The sequence below is a fragment of the Pongo abelii genome, chromosome 14 (genome assembly GCF_028885655.2).
Source record: "Pongo abelii isolate AG06213 chromosome 14, NHGRI_mPonAbe1-v2.0_pri, whole genome shotgun sequence".
Classification (NCBI taxonomy): domain Eukaryota; kingdom Metazoa; phylum Chordata; class Mammalia; order Primates; family Hominidae; genus Pongo; species Pongo abelii.
The window spans coordinates 119,021,151-119,038,646 of record NC_071999.2 but is presented as its reverse complement, the minus strand read 5'-3'; the positions used below and the strand labels follow the sequence as shown (position 1 = coordinate 119,038,646).

Sequence of the window (17,496 nt, the reverse complement as noted above, 5' to 3'; positions counted from 1 at the left end):
GGTCCTCAACCACCCTCTTCTAATTTCTGCAACTGGAGATACCGGAAGCTTTGATGTAAGACACCTGGCTTCCAGTTTAGAACAGATGACTTACGAAACCTGGGAGGCATCAGCTAATTTTACAAGTAAAGAAAAATCCTAGCACCAGACCCAAGTAAAATTTGCTTTCATAAAAGTTCTGTTAAAAAACGAGTAAAATCAAAATAGCCTGCAGTCTATCCTTTGTATTGGACACTTCCCAGAAGGCTGCAACCTTTGGCCGCAATGCTTAGCCAGGTTCTCTCTCCAGACACAGGAGGGAATTCCTAGTTCCCCTTGAGAGACGGACAGGAAGCAGTGAGGCAGCAGGCACTGTGTTTGAGGAACTGAGGTTCTTTGATGCCTCCCCCTGCTCTGTGAGTTCCTCCAGGACCCCTTCTCTTCCCAAGGCAGCAGAGGCACAGGCAAGACTTCCCTGGGAAGGCACGAGGTGGGGTGGGGGGTGGAGGGTGGAGGTGGCGTGGAAATCCCGCACAGGTGCACCTCTCCACACTCCGTGATGCGCGTCACCCACAGACGCAGATCGCCACTCACGCAAGCGGGGCGTTGGCGGCTGCCACACAGAGGGCACCACGACTAAAAACACCGTGTTCCGCTGCAGGCTGCATGGAGCCCAGTGCCACAGCTGCTATCGACAGTGTTGAGGAAGGACCAGTTACCCAAAAGAGCACAGGAAAAAAGCTGTTTCTGCAGACAAAGCCCTGGGCCTTTTCTGGGACCCCCATCCGCCACAGGGCGGCACGTTTACAAAAGGGCTACAGCTTCCCAGAGGTTCAAGGATTCCCTTCGTTTGCTTTTTCAGAGGGCAGGGAGAGTGGGGAAGGACTCCTGGTCACTGGCTGAATGCCCGGCATCGGCTTGGGACCCGTACAGCTCGGGAAAGCAAGACTCTCCTGTGGGAAGAGAAAGGCATGGTGGGTTTGGTCGATACAGAGAGAGGCGGCGTTTCCTTTGGTCAGATTAAGCAGCAAATAAATTAAAATACATGAAAACAGAAGGGCAGGGTGACACCACGCAAACTGTTGCAGGCCAATCCAGGCCACCACTAAGCGGTTTACAGCCTGCACTCTGTTCTGGGGGCGGCGATGCTGGGGCAGGGCAGAGCAGGAGGCGCCACAGCTCATCAGAACCCAGAGGCGATGAGAAACGGCCTCATGGCACCCTCTGGGGAGGGAGATGGTCGGGCCATGGCCTAGGGCAGCACGTCATAGGCCACAGCCCTCGGGGCTCTGGGAGGCTCCTGAGTTCCGCCCAGACAGAGATCACCGTGGGCCAGGCCTTCCCTGTACGGACCACGTGGACACACTCAGGGTTCTTGGGCTTTCATGGCAGAGCCATTCCCTACATGCAGCATCCGTGATCAGATGCCAATCATAAACGATTCGAGATTATACCTGGAATATATACAGAATGATTCAAACTCAAAAACAGACAAGGCGGAATTTCTCTAGAGACCTGCAAATGGCCAACAAGCCCAGGAGAGGACGCAGAGCATCCCTGGTCACCAGGGCAATGCGGGACGACCCCGCCAAGTGGCAGAGCCAGTCGCAAAGCCCCAGGCTGCTTGACTCCATCCACAAGAAGCGTCCACACGGGCAAATCTGCGGGCGACAGAAGGTGGATTAGCAGCTGCCCAGGGCTGGGCTGGGGCGTGACGGGAGGGGAGCTGCGGACAGGGCTTGGGAGCACCTGGTACTGGGCATGGGGTTTCATTTGAGGGGATGAAAATGTTTTAAAATTAGATTGTGGCGATGTTGTGTAGCTCGGTAAATATAATAAAAATCATCAAATTGTTTAAGTGGGTGATTTTATTATACGTAAGTTATATTTCAACAAAGCTCTCTTCCTACACACTCGCAACAGGCTGAGTACTGCTCACTGCCCTGCTTCCAGCCACATGGCCCTACCGCGGCCACTCCAGGTGAGCACCCCTCACCGCTGGAACCTTCTACCTGCTCGTCTTCTGCACAAACATACGCTTCTCTCAATTTTCGTGTAAGCAACATTTTTAAAGTTTAGTTTTTATATATAGTATATAGAGCACTGTTGATATAATAAACTCCATCTTAGAAAAAGACTTTGTTTTACATCTCATAGGGCACTTTGCCAACAAAGATAAGGTGATTTGCTTAATAAACAAAAAAAATAAGACAGTATTCAACCAGATAAGGATACAAAAAGCACTCAGTTCTCATGGGAGGACTCTGCCTCAGCCGCTGCCGCCTTGCAGTCACTTGTGATAAGAACTTGGCATCTGCCCCGCAGGCTCTGCCACCTGAGTCCTCCTCGAAAGACCACGGACCACTCCGCCCAGCCCAGGGCTCCTGGTGCCTGCTTCACTCTCCACCGGACTGGTTCATTAACGCTTCCTCCGATCTCCCTTTTTCTCTTGATTTAAATGTTACGTTGTTTGTTGTGGAGTGTTTATAACATTTCTGTATTGATTAGGTATACTATTACTATGGTTTACAACACTGACTGACGTGAGGAGTGGCTTGAGCCTGCATGCCCGCGGCCGGGACTACCCGAGTGACGGGAAGCACCAGCGGTTCCCAGCTTTTGTGACTGAAATAACGTCAACAAAGGCCTCACACTACGGAAAGACACAAGCGCATGTGGACCTGGTTATCTCTAACCTTGCACTACTCATGACAAATAGTGTCTCATAGTGGGTAAAAGTGAGCCCAGTAAGTTTCCAAAGGACTATGCCTAAGAAAAGAGAAACTAGAAAAAAAAAAAGAGATTATTCTCAAAGTAAGAAGAGAGAAATGGCTGAGGGCAAGCACCATGCAGCTGTGTCCTCCAGATTTAACCAAGGGGGCAACTCCTCCCACCAGCGCAAATACAGTCACCTGCGCCCGTCCCAGAACCCAGCAGACACATCCGGGCTGGGTGGGATTCCAAGGTGTCTCTGGTGCACGCCGTTCCTCCCCTCGTTGCCCCAGTAAGGGCAAGATGTTTCCGCATTCAAAGTTCAACCAGAAAATCGCTGGATTAGCCGAAATAACCAATTTCCACCGTGGGTCATGCCTTCACCAACCTCACCATCAACTCTGTTAGGGTCTGGGTTGTGGCTGCCAGAGTCAGGTCAGAACGCATGTGGGGACAAAGGAGATTTTTAAAAAATAGGCTGAAAACCACTTTTAGCCAAGGTTAGACACCTAATGGAAGTTTCACATTTCAGCTGAGACAAACAAAACCTATTAGCCGAATTACACCGCGGGGCAGAACAGAAGCAAGCCAACCAGCCTCAATCACTGGATCAATGTTTACAGGGCGATTCTCCCTAATGGCCGGTATTCAAATGTAGAGGTATCCAGTGACACAGCGACTTCTTGTTCTGCCGTCTGTTTACAGCTTCAAAAGGCAACGTTTCTTGTTTGATGGTCAGAAGATCGTAGGCACTTAAGCGTTTCTAAAAATAGGCTTCCTCCTGACTCGCCATCCCTGCCTCCTCGCAGTCCAGGGAAGCGGCGGGTGGAGCCTGTGCCTCCCCGGTCTCTCAGTGGCTCCCGGGGGCACCCTGGCCCCTCCGGTGGGCGTGCGGGCCTTGCTCGGGTGTAATAAACGTAAACAAGCCCTCCGCAGGTGGACTGCGTTTCCACCACCCCATGCTGAGATGCGTGGTTCTCTCCCACCTTCATCCCGGCATGCAAGCAGGGTCTGGGGTCTGGGGTGAGGCTTCACGTGGGCACGCCTGTCCCTCTGTCCTCCTTGGTCTGAGCCACTGGCATCTGCTGGGGCAGGATCAGAAGCTCCACTGGTTCTCCCCACTCTCGTCACACTCATGGTAACGACTGGATTTCTCTCCTTCCTTTTTTCTTTTTTTTCCCCAAACAAATCTCAGGTATTTTCAAGGCTCTCGGTGGCATTTTCCTGCCATGAAAATATTTTTCGCACAAAATCACTTGGGTCACAATGATCCACAAAAGCACAGGGACGTCCCTTTGATCTGGAAACACAGTCGACCTGGGAAATGTGGGGTGCCAGCGGACCTAGACCATAGTTTACCGGGTCCAGAACTGAAATAAAAATATAAATTCTCACCCCAAATCATTCTTGGCCTACTCTGGATTGCCTAATTCTGATAGTTCGCAGCAGTGGGAAGAAACACAGAGCTTCCTAAGAGTCCAGACCCGGGAGACACAGAAGAAAAGAGCCGGCGACCAAAGCATCGCTTGGAGCCCACAGCACGTCCAGGATCGGGGAGTGCAGTTGGAACAGACTCCGCAGGACTCCTGAAATGCAGCAGGAGCAAACATAATGCTGATTTCATGCGATTCACCCTCCACTTTTGACAGGAGTACGTTTCTGACCAGGCTACCTGTGAAGCAGCAGCCGTGGTTAACGTGCGTCCATTTACAGCTGCGTGGGATGGCATGCAACGTGCTGGGAAGCGATCAGACAGACCTGGCTTCCCCGCGGCTCTGAAGCTGGCCTCAGCACGGTGCCTTCACAGTGTCTCTGTCGGGACAGAGACGCCTCTTCACCACAGGGCACCGGGCAGGCTCACCCAGCCCTCTGCAAATCAGTGCTAGAAATCAGCAGCTTCCCTTTAGACTCAGGCTGGTGCATTCCTCATGGCCACGTGTTTCTGCCTGTCACTGAGGCTCATCTCACCTGGAAAACCAGGGTGGTGTTGAGGTTCACATGACTGAGCTATGGGCCAGCTCTGGGGAAGCTGGGAGAACTATAAACTCAGGCATTAGAGTTTGAGGCCAAGGTCCCTGCTCCAGTGTGCAGAAGAGAACCTGGTTTTGGCTCTGGCCAAAGAGGAAGTGCAGCAAAGAGGCCACAGCTGCCAGGGACCCGGGTCACGGGCGCCTTCCGTTCACCCCCAAACGCAGTGGGCAGAGGGTCACAAGCCACTGGCCGGGACAACCATCCTGGGAGCCTCAGGGCCTAGGCTGTGCTGCACCTGCTGTGCCTCTGAGCCTCAGAGAGGAGGGCGGGGCTGCAGGCATGCCGTGGGGCCGGGAGGTCCTGTGCCCGGTTTGGAGCTCAGCCCTGGCACACGCTCAGGGGTGTGAGTGGTGGTGCTGACTCAAGAAGAGAAAGGCAAGTGGGGGAGGCCAGGCGTGGGGAAGGGTAGGAGCCTGGAAGGAGGAGCCGGGGGGCAGCCCATGGGGCCCTGTCATTGCTCCCGTCTCCCGACTTGCAAACCTTCCCCCCATAGCAGTTCCACCCCCGACCACAAACACCTCCCCATCAATCACAGAAATAACCAACTTTCCACCGTGGGTCACACCTTCACAGTTACTAACGTCACAGTGCAGCCTCCACTGCCCGCAAGTCAACTGCAGGTGAAGACAAGCACGCCAGGAACCGGAAAACAGGCCCAGCATGAGGATGAGCAGCAACTCCGCCCTGAGGACCAGGCGAAACCAACCTGCAGGAGAGACGCTCAAGCCTCAGCATCCGACCTCCAGATTCTTCCCAAGCCACCGGAAAACACTGCGTCACCCACGAGCCCAGCAGGAACACCGAGAGGTCGCTGCGTTTATTCCCCACGACTGAGTCCCTCCTTCTAAAGATGAATTAGCCAGAAAACTAAGCAAGCATATCCCAATTCACAAACAAACATATTAGTATACGTGTCGCCTTTTAAGTAACGGAAATTATATACCTTCCAAGTGCAGAGGATCACGAGCCACTGGCCGAGACAACAAATGCATTGTAGGCATATTTCCAAAATATTGAATATATATCTAATGAAGACAACTGCAGGACTGTGAGTCAGTAATTGGATAACAGCATACACAGAACAACTCCAGACACCGGGGCGGTTCAGCTGGCGACAGTCTGCGAATGCGCTGCCTGAAATCCGGCAGGCACCCTGGATCCCCGAAGCTGAGACTCCACCATAGGGATGGTGCAGCGTCCGCTGGAGAGGCTGAGGTTGCCCCACAGCCAGTGTCCGACGCCAACTCCACAGAGAAGAGGCCGCAGAGGGCAGAAGTGAAAGCGAAGACGCTGCTGGTGGAGGTGGAGGCGGGCGCCTAGGGCTGCCTCTTGTGTCCCGTGTAGCCCATCACAGGGCCACCCTGGCAGTGGCCGGGCTCCACACAGTCTTGGGAGGCCGGAATAAAAGGAAGCACGGCTATGAGGAAGTCGGAGGAAGGCAGAGAGGGAATTCCCAGAAGCAAACAGGCACTTGGAAAACCTTCAGGAGAAACGAAAGAAACAGGAGGACACGGATCCCAGGGGTGATGGGGCTGCCATCGACCAAAGCCATGACCAAGCCAGGCCAGAGAGCAGTGACCAGGGAAGGGCGTTTCTGTGACCAGCGCTTGGTGGGGAAGTGAGGAGCCGCAGGGGGTTCCCCAGCCAGCAGCGAAACCACAAGTCCACGAGCCACACCTGAGTGCTGCGGGGGGTCCGCACACAGGCACTACCACCGAGCGGGTGACAAGGATGAGCCTCAAGTCAAGCCCACCGCCACAGATGCACTCGCGCTCGGAGTCCTAGACTAGAGCTCTGAGAGATTTCAGAGTTTGCAGTGTGGCTACTGATATCATTGGCCAAGTGGGGAAAGTAAAGGTAGCAACTTTTTATTATGAGACTGGATATCAGAAGAATGTCCTCTCTTCAGAGTAAAAAGAGTCACACACACCTTTCAAAAGCCAGTTATGTGCAGATGATCAGACAGTCACAGATATTCTGTGGTTAGGCAAATAGCCAGGCTCCCAACAGCACCTCCACATCCTCCCCACCTTCCTACAGGGGCCCCCAATACCCCCACATCCTTCCCACCTTCCCACAGGGGCCCCCAACACCCCCACAGCCTCTCCACCTTTCCACAGGGGCCCCCAACACCCCCACATCCTCCCCACCTTCCTACAGGGGCCAATATCCCCACATCCTTCCCACCTTCCCACAGGGGCCCCCAACACCCCCACAGCCTCTCCACCTTTCCACAGGGGCCCCCAACACCCCCACATCCTCCCCACCTTCCTACAGGGGCCCCCAATACCCCCACATCCTTCCCACCTTCCCACAGGGGCCCCCAACACCCCCACAGCCTCTCCACCTTTCCACAGGGGCCCCCAACATCCCCACATCCTCCCCACCTCCCCACAGGGGCCCCCAACACCCCCACATCTTCCCCACCTTCCCACGGGGGCTGCCAGCACCCCTACATCCTCCCCACCTTCCCACAGGGGCCCCCAACACCCCCACAGCCTCTCCACCTCCCCACGGGGGCTCCCAGCACCCCCACATCCTCCCCACCTTCCCACAGGGGGTCCCAGCACCCGCACATCCTTCCCACTTTTCCACAGGGGCCCCCAACACCCCCACATCCTCCCCACCTTCCCACAGGGGCTCCCAACACCCCCATATCCTCCCCATGTTTCCACAGGGGCCCCCAACACCACTACATCATCCCCACCTTTCCACAGGGACCCCCAACACCCCCACATCTTCCCTACCTTTCCATAAGGGCCCCTAACACCCCCACAACCTCCCCACCTTCCTACAGGGGCCCCCAACACCCCCACATCCTCCCTACCTTCTCACAGGGGCCCCAGGCACCCCCACATCCTCCTCACAGGAATCCGTGTTCAAAGCCTGTTTCCTGCAGAACTGGGCACCTGCTGCAGCTTTCAGCACAGTGAACGTGGAGGGAAGAGGCAGACTCCCTCAGGTGCTCTGCCCCATCCTGGGGGATGGGCGGGAGCCAATGAGGGAAACCCTCCCCCTTCCCCTTCCCTTACAGGGAGACTGATGCAAGCATGTGACAGTGGCCCTGCAAGGACCCTGACCCCAGAAGACATTGCCGGGGCAGTCGCTGACCTGAGGCTGCAATAGAGATTCAGCCGGGACGCCCCTTCTGGACGCAGCTCTGCAGGGAGGAGAGTCTGGGAAAAAGAGGGTCCCAGGAATGCCCTGTGACAGCCTCTGGGTGAGGGGCTTCTCCCTCCAGCACGGGTGTCCAAGGGAGATAATGCAGTTATGGATTCTTACTTTTTGTTTCTGGTTGGGCTAGTAAAGCCCCTTACTCATTCCTCTTCCGCTTATTACTAGAGACAGAAATGAAAAACCATGGCTTTAGGCTGCTAAAAGCCTAAAACAAAAGAAAACAGAAAAACAACAAAATAAGGCAGGTTGGACGACCTTGCAAGGAGAGGCAGAGATCGCCTCGTCTGAAGAATAAGAAGTCTGATTCCACCACCATTCCTTCCTCAAGCAGGTGGGCACATCGAAAGAAGAAGAAGTCCGTCTCCACCACCGTTCCTTCCTCAAGCAGGTGGGCACATTGGAAAATGCTGCGTCAATTTCTACAACCCGTGACAGGGGGATCCGCCCCTGACTGTATCCCAAGAATCCACACTCGTGAACTAAAACTGCCCGTGGTCAGCTCAAGGATCAATGCTGGACACCGGCCTGTAACGAAGCTGCAGCTTCAGAACGGGGAAGATCCTGGCGGTTACATCTGCTCAGCGCTGTGAGGAGAGCGGCTGCTTTACGGGAGTTCATTACAGAAAATCGTTTGTATTGTTGGTTTATTAAGCTCCGCAGCGAGAATTGTTCATGAGTGTCTTTCAGATCCACTGCAGCAGGCTCCAGTTAGTCAGAGCTTTCGTTCTCAGAGACACTTCCCCACACCTAACTGGAATATTTAGCCCCTGAGATATTTTGTTCAAAGTGAATCTAGTTTTCAAATTGAATGGTTCTTAGGTCTCTCTCAAACCCGTGACTCATTCAAAAGATCAACCCTTGTTCTCACCATGAACACTGACTGAACGCTTCTTCCTGTGTTTGAAGTTCACTTAGACAATCTCAGTACGTTCTCCCTTGCTCAGAGGCCGCTTCTTAATCTTAACCGTGTCCCAGAGACATGCTCAGAAGAACGTGGAGTGGACAAGGAAACGGGGCTGAATTGGATGGAGTGAGGGGAAGGGAGCAGAGGCGGGGCCTGCCCGGAGGAGGCTGCACCAGTGAGACCACGACCCCCCCAGGCCAGGACCAGAAAACAAGGCAGGGCGGGCCTGGGGTTCCAGGCATCCTCAGAAGCCTCGCGGAGGATGTGCCTGGCTGTCAGAACAACTCGCCAGGCCTCCAGGTCACAGGAACTGCCCAGGCCGCCCCTGCAGCTCCTCCTCACCTCTCCTGTCTGTGTCCACACATGAGACTGGAAGGCCCAGGGGGAGAAGCTTCCAGAGCCGGGGGGGCAAGCCAGCCACTGTCAAGGAACTTTGCTGGCTGGGAAGCACTCACCCCATCTCACTGAAACCCTCAAAGTCGCCAGGCAGCAGCTAAGGAGCAGGTGCCGTTCAAAGGACTTGCAAGAAAAACGTGTGGTGGGGAGGCCGCCAAGATGTCCCCGCCTTGCCCCAGTGCCCATAGGATCCTCCTCCAGGGATCCGAGTGAGGCAGGTGTCGGTGCTTCTACCAGCCCAGACTGGTAGCGCCCTGAGCTAAGGAAAGAGGTTGGCCTGTGGTCAGAGGGTGATCACTATTATTGATCTTCTGGGATAAACAACCAGGCTGTGGACATTCCGTAAGAAAACGTGCCTGGGTCCCATTCACCTCAGTAGCCATCCAGTGTGAACACAGGACTCTGCACTTCCGGCCCACTACAGCCCCATCCCCAGGCAGACCCACCAAGGGGACACAAACCCTTTGAATGTGGTGACTTAATGCACAGCCTGATGCGGGGGGCACGTCGCCAGCTTCCTGGGCTTCCAGGGCCTCTTCGGCTCCTTTAATGCCATCCCTGCAGCAGTCACAGCCCACAGGCCCCACCTGGGACTCTGTCTGGATGGGAGGCAGGCTGGGGGCTCAACCCAGGCCTGGGCCTTCCAGACAGAGTTCTCACTGCCCTGTTCTGCTCATCACCAAGAGGACTTCTAACCCTGACAGACCCAGGAGCCCCTCCATCAGGAAACAAATATTCCTAATGTCCCCACTCCATGAAATCGTAAGGAACAGGGCTACCTGCACCAGTAACTTCTACAAACCACTACAGTGCACTGTCTGTGAAGGACAGAAGGAAGCTAAGTCATGATAAACACTCAAGCATGAGCCTGTAAGGAACAGGCTGGGGCCCTGAAGACGTCAGAGGTGAAACGTCCAGGAGCGATGTCACTGTTAATGCAGAGGCACCACCGTGCCAGGATGCCTGGGGTTGGGGTTCCATCCCCCCACACAGATACTCCTGCCTTTACGGGGTGCCAGGACGCCTGGGGTTGGGGTTCCATCACCCCACACAGATATTCCTGCCTTTACGAGGGGCTACGGCCAAAGAGGGCTACTGCAAGCTGTGACTTTCCAAGATCGTAACAACTCCTGGTAACACTCCAAACAAAACATGTAATCTCTTTCCACAACTTAAGTTTATACCAAAAAGTATCTGAAATGGGTCTCAATCAATTTAGGGGTTTATTTTGCCAAAGTTAAAACCATGGCCTGTAACACGGCCCCAGGAGGTCCTGAGAACGTGTGCTCAAGGTGGTTGGGGCACAGCTTGATTCGACACATTTTAGGAAGACAGAAGCGACCGGCAAAGACATAAACCAACACAGGGAAGGTGGCGTTGGTCTGGCCTGGGAAGGTGCAACATCTCCAAGCAGGGGGTGGTGGAGCCTCCAGGTCACAGGTGGATTCAAAGATTTCCTGACTGGCGACTGCTTGAAAGAGTGAAGCTCGGCATGAAGAGTTGAAGTCAGCGCGAAGTTAAGATAAGGAGGTCATGGAAGCCAAGGTTCCTCCATGTAGAGGACGCCTCCAGGTAGCAGCCTTCAGAGGGAAGAGATGGTGAGTGTCTCTTATCAGAGCTTAAAAGGGTTCAGACTCTCCAGAAAAGAGCTGAAAAGGGAAGGGGATTACAGAATGCAAATTTCCCCCACAAGAGACAGCTGTGAGGGGCCATTTCAAAATATGTCAATGAAATGTATTTTGAGGTAAGATAATTTCTCTCAGGGCCTGCTATCGGTCATGTGAGGGTACACTAGAGTCAGGTTGGAAACTTACTGGTACAAAGAGTCTGTTTTGTCAGTCTCAGGTCTCTGTTTTAATTTCACTGCCAGTCCAAAGGGAGGAGGGTGGGATGAGGCCTGTCCGAGCCCCTCTTCCCATCAGAGGCTGAACTCGCCTTTCCTGTTTCCTTGGGGTCCCCTTGGCCAAGAGGCAGGTCCATTCCGTCGGTTGGAGGCTTAGAATTTTGTTTTCGGTTTACAACGTAATAGCTGTTGTTATAACGTGTACCTGGGATTTGCTATAATCAGGCATGGTAAGACATGCAGGCATAGAAATTATCATGAAGGAAGAAGATCTTTATACGCAACTCCCTGGACACAGGTGCAAAGCCACCGCGCAGGGCTGCTCCGGGATGCGCTTTTCTGCGTCTGTCAAATGCTTTTTGAAATTAAAGGCATAAAATGGGGCAAACTGAAGAATGGTTTTATTCTTTGCCCCTAAGAAGTTACCAGAAAAGGATGGGTCACTGCCACCGCCTGCCTCACTCAGAGCTCAGGAGCCGCGCACGGCGAGGAAGGCCTGTGCGCCCAGCACACACGACTGAGTGCCCCGGCCTCCATGCCACTCCTGGAGGGCTGCCCATCATACCGTGAGCATTTGTAAAGACACACTTTTTGTTTGTGATGTTTTACGTTTTATGATCTTGAATGAAATTATTCCATGGAACTCAGCTGAGCATAACTGGGTTTGGAGCTCATGACTTTACAGCAATGGAATTTTACCGCGAGGACACAGGAGTTAAGGGGAAGAAAAATGAACCACTCCTGCACATTTCCAGCCTGTGTCACACCCAACACACCCCATCTGTAGCTGGCTCTTATATTCGGGTGAGGAAAAATGATGGAGCAGTGTCCTGAAGGAGTTTATCGTGGTCTCCTCTGAACCACGGCCGGGACTGAAGACACCTCCTGATTGTCACATCAGGCGCACAGCAGTCTCAGGGGCCCACAGAGACAGTTCTTACAAAGGCCTGCAGGCTGCTGCTGTCTTTCCAACAGTGGCCTTTCAGGTCCCAGCTCATACTCTGAGAAACCGCTTCTCAGCTTCAGACACTGATTTCCTAATCTCAGCATCGGGCATCAGGAATGATGCAGAAATGCCAGTCTCTGCAGTACAGATTCCAACCTCGCTGTGACAGGAGGCCAGCAGGACCCGGCCCAGAAGCCCACCCTGAGCTGGGACAGAGGAGGAGGAGGGCGTTGGGAGTCTGCAGTCAGCTGTCCTGTGAAGGTTTCCCACACACTTAAAACACACATATACTTCATAAGCACAAGTCTCCATGACCTTAGGTTACAATGCCTTGATAACAGGGACTGTCTTTCCTGCTGCTTTCTATCTTCCATCAAGGAACTTGATGAGTTCCATCAAGGTCACGAACTCAAACACCTACAGGGCTAGGCAGGTGACTCCAGTAGGGAGGAAGTGAGTGTGCCACTCAGCCTGTAAGCCTGGGGCAGCTGCTGCCCGCTCAGCCAAAATGTCCCTGGGGAGGCCCCACCCCTGCTGCAGGTTCACCGTGCAACCTGGCCGAGCAGGTGCGTCCCAAGGCTTTTCTAAAAGCACAGCTAGAATGAGCCACAGTGTTCCAGCCGGGGCCACACTGGCTGACAAGTGGCAGACTAAGGTGTGCAATGGTGTGAGTGCAGCATCCCCCTTATCCTCAGGGGTGCTTCCAAGACCCCAGGGCATTCCTAAAACCAACAGAGTACCGAATCCTATGGACAAATGTTTTCCCTATGAACACACACCCCGATAAAGTTTAATTTATAAATTAGGCACAGTAAGAGATTAACAATAACTAATAATAAAATACAACAATTATAACAATATGCTGTTCCCAGTTTCACAGATAGAAGATTCCATCTGACTGGAGATCTTGGCAACATAACAATGTCTCCTGAGATTGCTGAGCATACCATTTTCTTTCTCCTTATTAAGTCGAGAACTTTCACTTTTCACTTAAAGGGGCACCTTCCGGCTTCTCTTAGGTGTACCCGCATTGCCAGCCTCACTGCTCTTGTGCTTTGAGGCCATGATGAAGTCAAATGAGGGTTCCCTGAACACGAGCACTGCGACCCCTGGACCGTGGATCTGATAACCGAGAGGCCGTAAGAGGGGCGGGGAGCGTCCGCAGCCTGGAGACACTGGACGAAGGGAGGGTTCAGTCCCGGGAGGGATGGAGCGGGCGGAGCCAGATTTCACCACGCTCCCCAGAAGGGTGCACAAGTTAAAACTTGGGAATTGTTTATTTCTGGAATTTTCCTGTTAATATTTTCATACCTCGGTTACCTCAAGTAACTGAAACTACAGAAAGGGAAACTGTGGCTAAGGGGTCATCACCCCCCTCCACCTCCCAACAACGTCTAAGAAGTCCTGTGGACTGAAGGAATAAGGAATGTGTCGTTACAATTACCTTTGATCCTTCCCGGGCCACTGTGTTTTAAATCTCAGTTTGATTATCAAACTCAGATCAAAGCAATAAATATTTATTGGTAGAACTGTTAACAACTGCGCTGGTAACTATATTTACATGATACGGTGTAATTATATTTACACAAACATGACCTGGTGCATGGGAAGTTCTTCCAGCCTCTGAGCAAGAAGAGGGAACAGGGCCAGCTTATGAATGCATATTGAATATCTGTGTGAACTAGCTGAAAAAAATTAGGCAAGTTTGTTTATATTGAGATCAAATCTTTTTTAAAAAGAACATCAAAAGAACAACTTAATAACCCAACCCAAATGATGTTGATATCATTTGAGTATGTTTCTATCTGGCATGTAAAACATCTTTTTTACTGAAATCACCAGGAACTCTTCTGCCATAGTCCTCACCCGAGCGGCTAATGCTAAACTTACTGGGGGCTTCTGGATGCGTCTCTGCCACCCACACTGGACTCGGCGGGGGCCCTATACACACAGCACCCAGGACACAGCAGCCCCTGGACGAAGGGAAGCATGAAACTCACCGCGAGGTGCCCCCTTTTCAACTGTACTACTATGAATTTTGAATAATTAGAGAAAAGAAAAGTCACTTTATTCCCACTTTCTGGACTGCTTACGTGGAAGACTGAGAAATGAAAAGACTCACGTTTTGTTTATAAGATGTTAAATGGAATCCGGCTCAGGGATGACACACTGCTCTTCAACAGAATCAAATCTTTCTATTTCTCTTCCTTTAAGCCCCAAGCTGCATCTGCCACCCTAAGGCATATTGACAGACGGCTTTCTGTGGTCCCTATCCAGTTAATGATGACAGGAATTAGCTCAGCACATCGATTGGACAAGGTTGTGTTTTCTGTTGCATGCACTTTTTTTTTTAAGTGAAAAGCAACTCACATGAAAAATGCATAACTTGTGCGAATAACCTACCCAAGGGCGTTTACAAAAATTAATGTGATTATCTGGTTATAAAATGTTTATAGCATTTCATAAACAGAAGAATTTGCCATTTCAGAATTGACTTCATTCTGTCTTCTTGGCAAAAGAGGAAAAAGTAAAATTGTTCTATTAAAAAAAAATTAAAAGTTTACAAAACAGGCACTGAAAACCTTCTAGATCATCCTGGAAACATCCTTTACACAGTAAGTAGACGATAAAGAGTACCAATCTCCAATTTCTGCATCAATAAATGAAAGTACATTTGCTGAGCCCTTCATGGTGATAGAGAAGTTTCATTGGTGTATAAGTTCAATGAACTGTTAATGTGAAACTGAAAAGTCATCGTCACAGCTGGCTGAATTTGTTTGTTACATCGCTCAGGTTAAAAATGTGTCCACACGCTGTTGTTGAAAGAGCAAGCAGGTTAGGAAGTCTTCAGAGCGGGCTCTTGGGAGCAACCCCCACCGTCATGACGGTCAAAAGTCTCCAGACTCTGCCAAGTGTGTTGCGGATGACTGGAACAAGACTGCTCCCAGGTGAGAGCCTCTGCTACACAGCAAGACAGATCCAGGTTTAAACCCCAGCACGCAACAGCAAAAACCTCTCCAGACGGCTGCAGGATGTGGCCTCATCCACCTAGAGTCACCCAGAGCTCTCCCAGCCTCCTCCTGCTCTAAGCCCTACCTTTGCTGCAGACACGAATGTTTCTGCAGCAAATCCTCTGTCTGAGCCCTCACCCAGGATAAGAGGGGACAGGGAAACGGATGAATTTCTATACCCTGCACACGTTGCTGTTTTTACAAGAGAAGTATTTGGTGTTATGTTTACCCATGGAAGGGACAAAATATAAATGTTACTCAACTTTTCATTAAATGAATTGGTTCAATGATTTTCACATCTTAACTGAAAATGTAACGTAAAAAATGAAGGCTACAAAACTGTACATTCTAAAGCCAATTTTTTGGCTGACGGCTGCTTCTGAGTCAGTTTGCATTTATGAAGAGCACACACCCCACGGTAATGAACTGTTCTGAGATAATATAACTGTGTATGAAAATTGAAAAATGCTTCACAAGTGTTAGTTGCTGGAGTGTGTGAGAGGAGCTAGCAAGATAGATTTAAGAAATGTGGGCTGGGAGCGGTGGCTCACGCCTGTAATCCCAGCACTTTGGGAGGCCGAGATGGGCAGATCATGAGGTCAGGAGATCGAGACCATCCTGGCTAACACGATGAAACCCCATCTCTACTAAAAATGCAAAAAATTAGCTGGGTGTGGTGGCAGGCGCCTATAGTCCCAGCTACTCGGGAGACTGAGGCAGGAGAATGTCGTGAACCCGGGAGGTGGAGCTTGCAGTGAGCCAAGATTGCGCCACTGCACTCCAGCCTGGGCGACGGAGAGAGACTCTGTCTCAAAAAAAAAAAAAAAGAAAAAAAAAGAAATGTTTACTGATCCACTCTTCTTACTTCAAATGTCCTTAGTGGCCAGGCGTGGTGGCTAACGCCTGTAATCCCAGCACTTTGGGAGGCAGGGGTGAGTAGATCACCTGAGGTCAGGAGTTCGAGACCAACCTGGCCAACATGGTGAAACCCTGTCTCTACTAAAAATACAAAAATTAGCCAGGCATGGTGGCGCATGCCTGTAATCCCAGCTAGTTGGGAGGTTGAGGCAGGAGAATTGCTTGAACCTGGGAAGTGTAGGTTGCAATGAGCCGAGTTCGTGCCACTGCACTCCAGCCTGGCGACAGAGCAAGACTCTGTTTCAAAAACAACAACAAAAATGTCTTTAGTGTAAAAACAAAGGCTGAGACTTGGATGGAACCTGAGTAGCATGTGTCCCGCACTCGTGCATGTGGCATGGACTCCCTGGAAGCTTCTGGAAGTTCAGAAGCAGCTCTCTGGGAACCCCACCACGCTGGCCCCTGGCTCCCCTAACACGGCGAGAGACCTGCAGCCGCTCACCCTTGCCAGAAACTCGTCTTTCCGCCGCACACACACGACACCATCCTCGGAAGCACAGACTGCAGCGAAACACTCAGCAAGACAATCGGGAAGAAAGACGTTTTGAGTAGGTATTTTTAAAGACTTTTGTTTTTAATACAACTTAATTGTTTATGTAATTTAATGTTTAACAATGTCTCCTGAGATTCCCGAACATTGAACAACTGGCCTGATGGTCCGTGCCCCTGGCCCTTCTCCTGTGGGGTGAGACAAGGAGGCCAGCCTGGGAAAGGAGTGGGCGTCCTGTCCACCTCCGTGAGGGGAACCTCATGCTTCTCCTGATTCAAATCAGTTCTCCTCTGCAGAGGTCTAAAACTAACAGCCCAGTTGTGGAAACACCAAGTAAAATGTGAAAAAATAGAGAAGCTAGTCCTGACCTGAATAGACCTTGTAGTTTTCGCAAATACCTGTGATGGTAATTAACACGGACATAAGAGGAAGTCGTGATGACAGTAAGAGACTCAGAAAACAAGTGGATTAAACACATTGCCTTCTAGAAAAAGCTGCGTGAAATGGGTTTGGAATTTCTGTTTACTCTGAAGATGAAAGCTTCCTATGTTTGTTCACCACTGGAGAGAACACAAAGGCCAGAAACACAGCACGTCTTTGTTTTGCCATGAGCACAGCTCTGTTCCTGGACGCTCGCCCCTGCTTTCTGTCACAGGCAGCCATTCTCGTAGGCTGGACTCCCTAAATCCACGAGCTTGTATAGCTCCACCAGTAACACTTCAGATCGTGGCAGCAGTAACTTTTTATCTTTTGCCTAAATAAATAAAAAGCACTTAGCATGCTATCTCATGTACAGTAGGTGCTCACATCAATGTGGAATAAATCCACATAAAGCTAATTCTTAAAATATGATCATTTTGTAAACGATGTAACTGGTATGTAACAACTTCAACTAGCAAATTACTAGATGTAGTGGACACGTTGGGAGCAGGCACCGCACTGGGAGCAGGCCCCACGCTGGGAGCAGGCCCCGGCTGCCACAAGCTGCTTTGGCTGCTGTGGAAATCATCAGACACCACACAGGCTGCCCTGGGGTGCAGAGGGCCGCGCCCCAGAAGAAAGGCAAAGAGGCATCTGGGAAGCCTCGGC

At 51.5% G+C, this 17,496-nt stretch overlaps 1 protein-coding gene across 10 annotated transcripts in view; it reads right to left on the bottom strand.

Moving 5' to 3' along the window:
• Nucleotides 1–17,496, bottom strand: part of ATP11A (ATPase phospholipid transporting 11A) — a 199,078-nt gene that overhangs the window by 108,101 nt on the left and 73,481 nt on the right. The window contains exon 1 of one of the 10 annotated variants that reach the window (XM_063715052.1): nucleotides 7,550–7,650. The exons of the other annotated variants lie outside the window; for them this stretch is intronic. The gene's annotated coding sequence lies outside the window, so the exon portion shown is untranslated. Of the gene's footprint in view, nucleotides 1–7,549; nucleotides 7,651–17,496 lie in introns of those variants that run through there. 10 annotated transcript variants of the gene reach the window in all.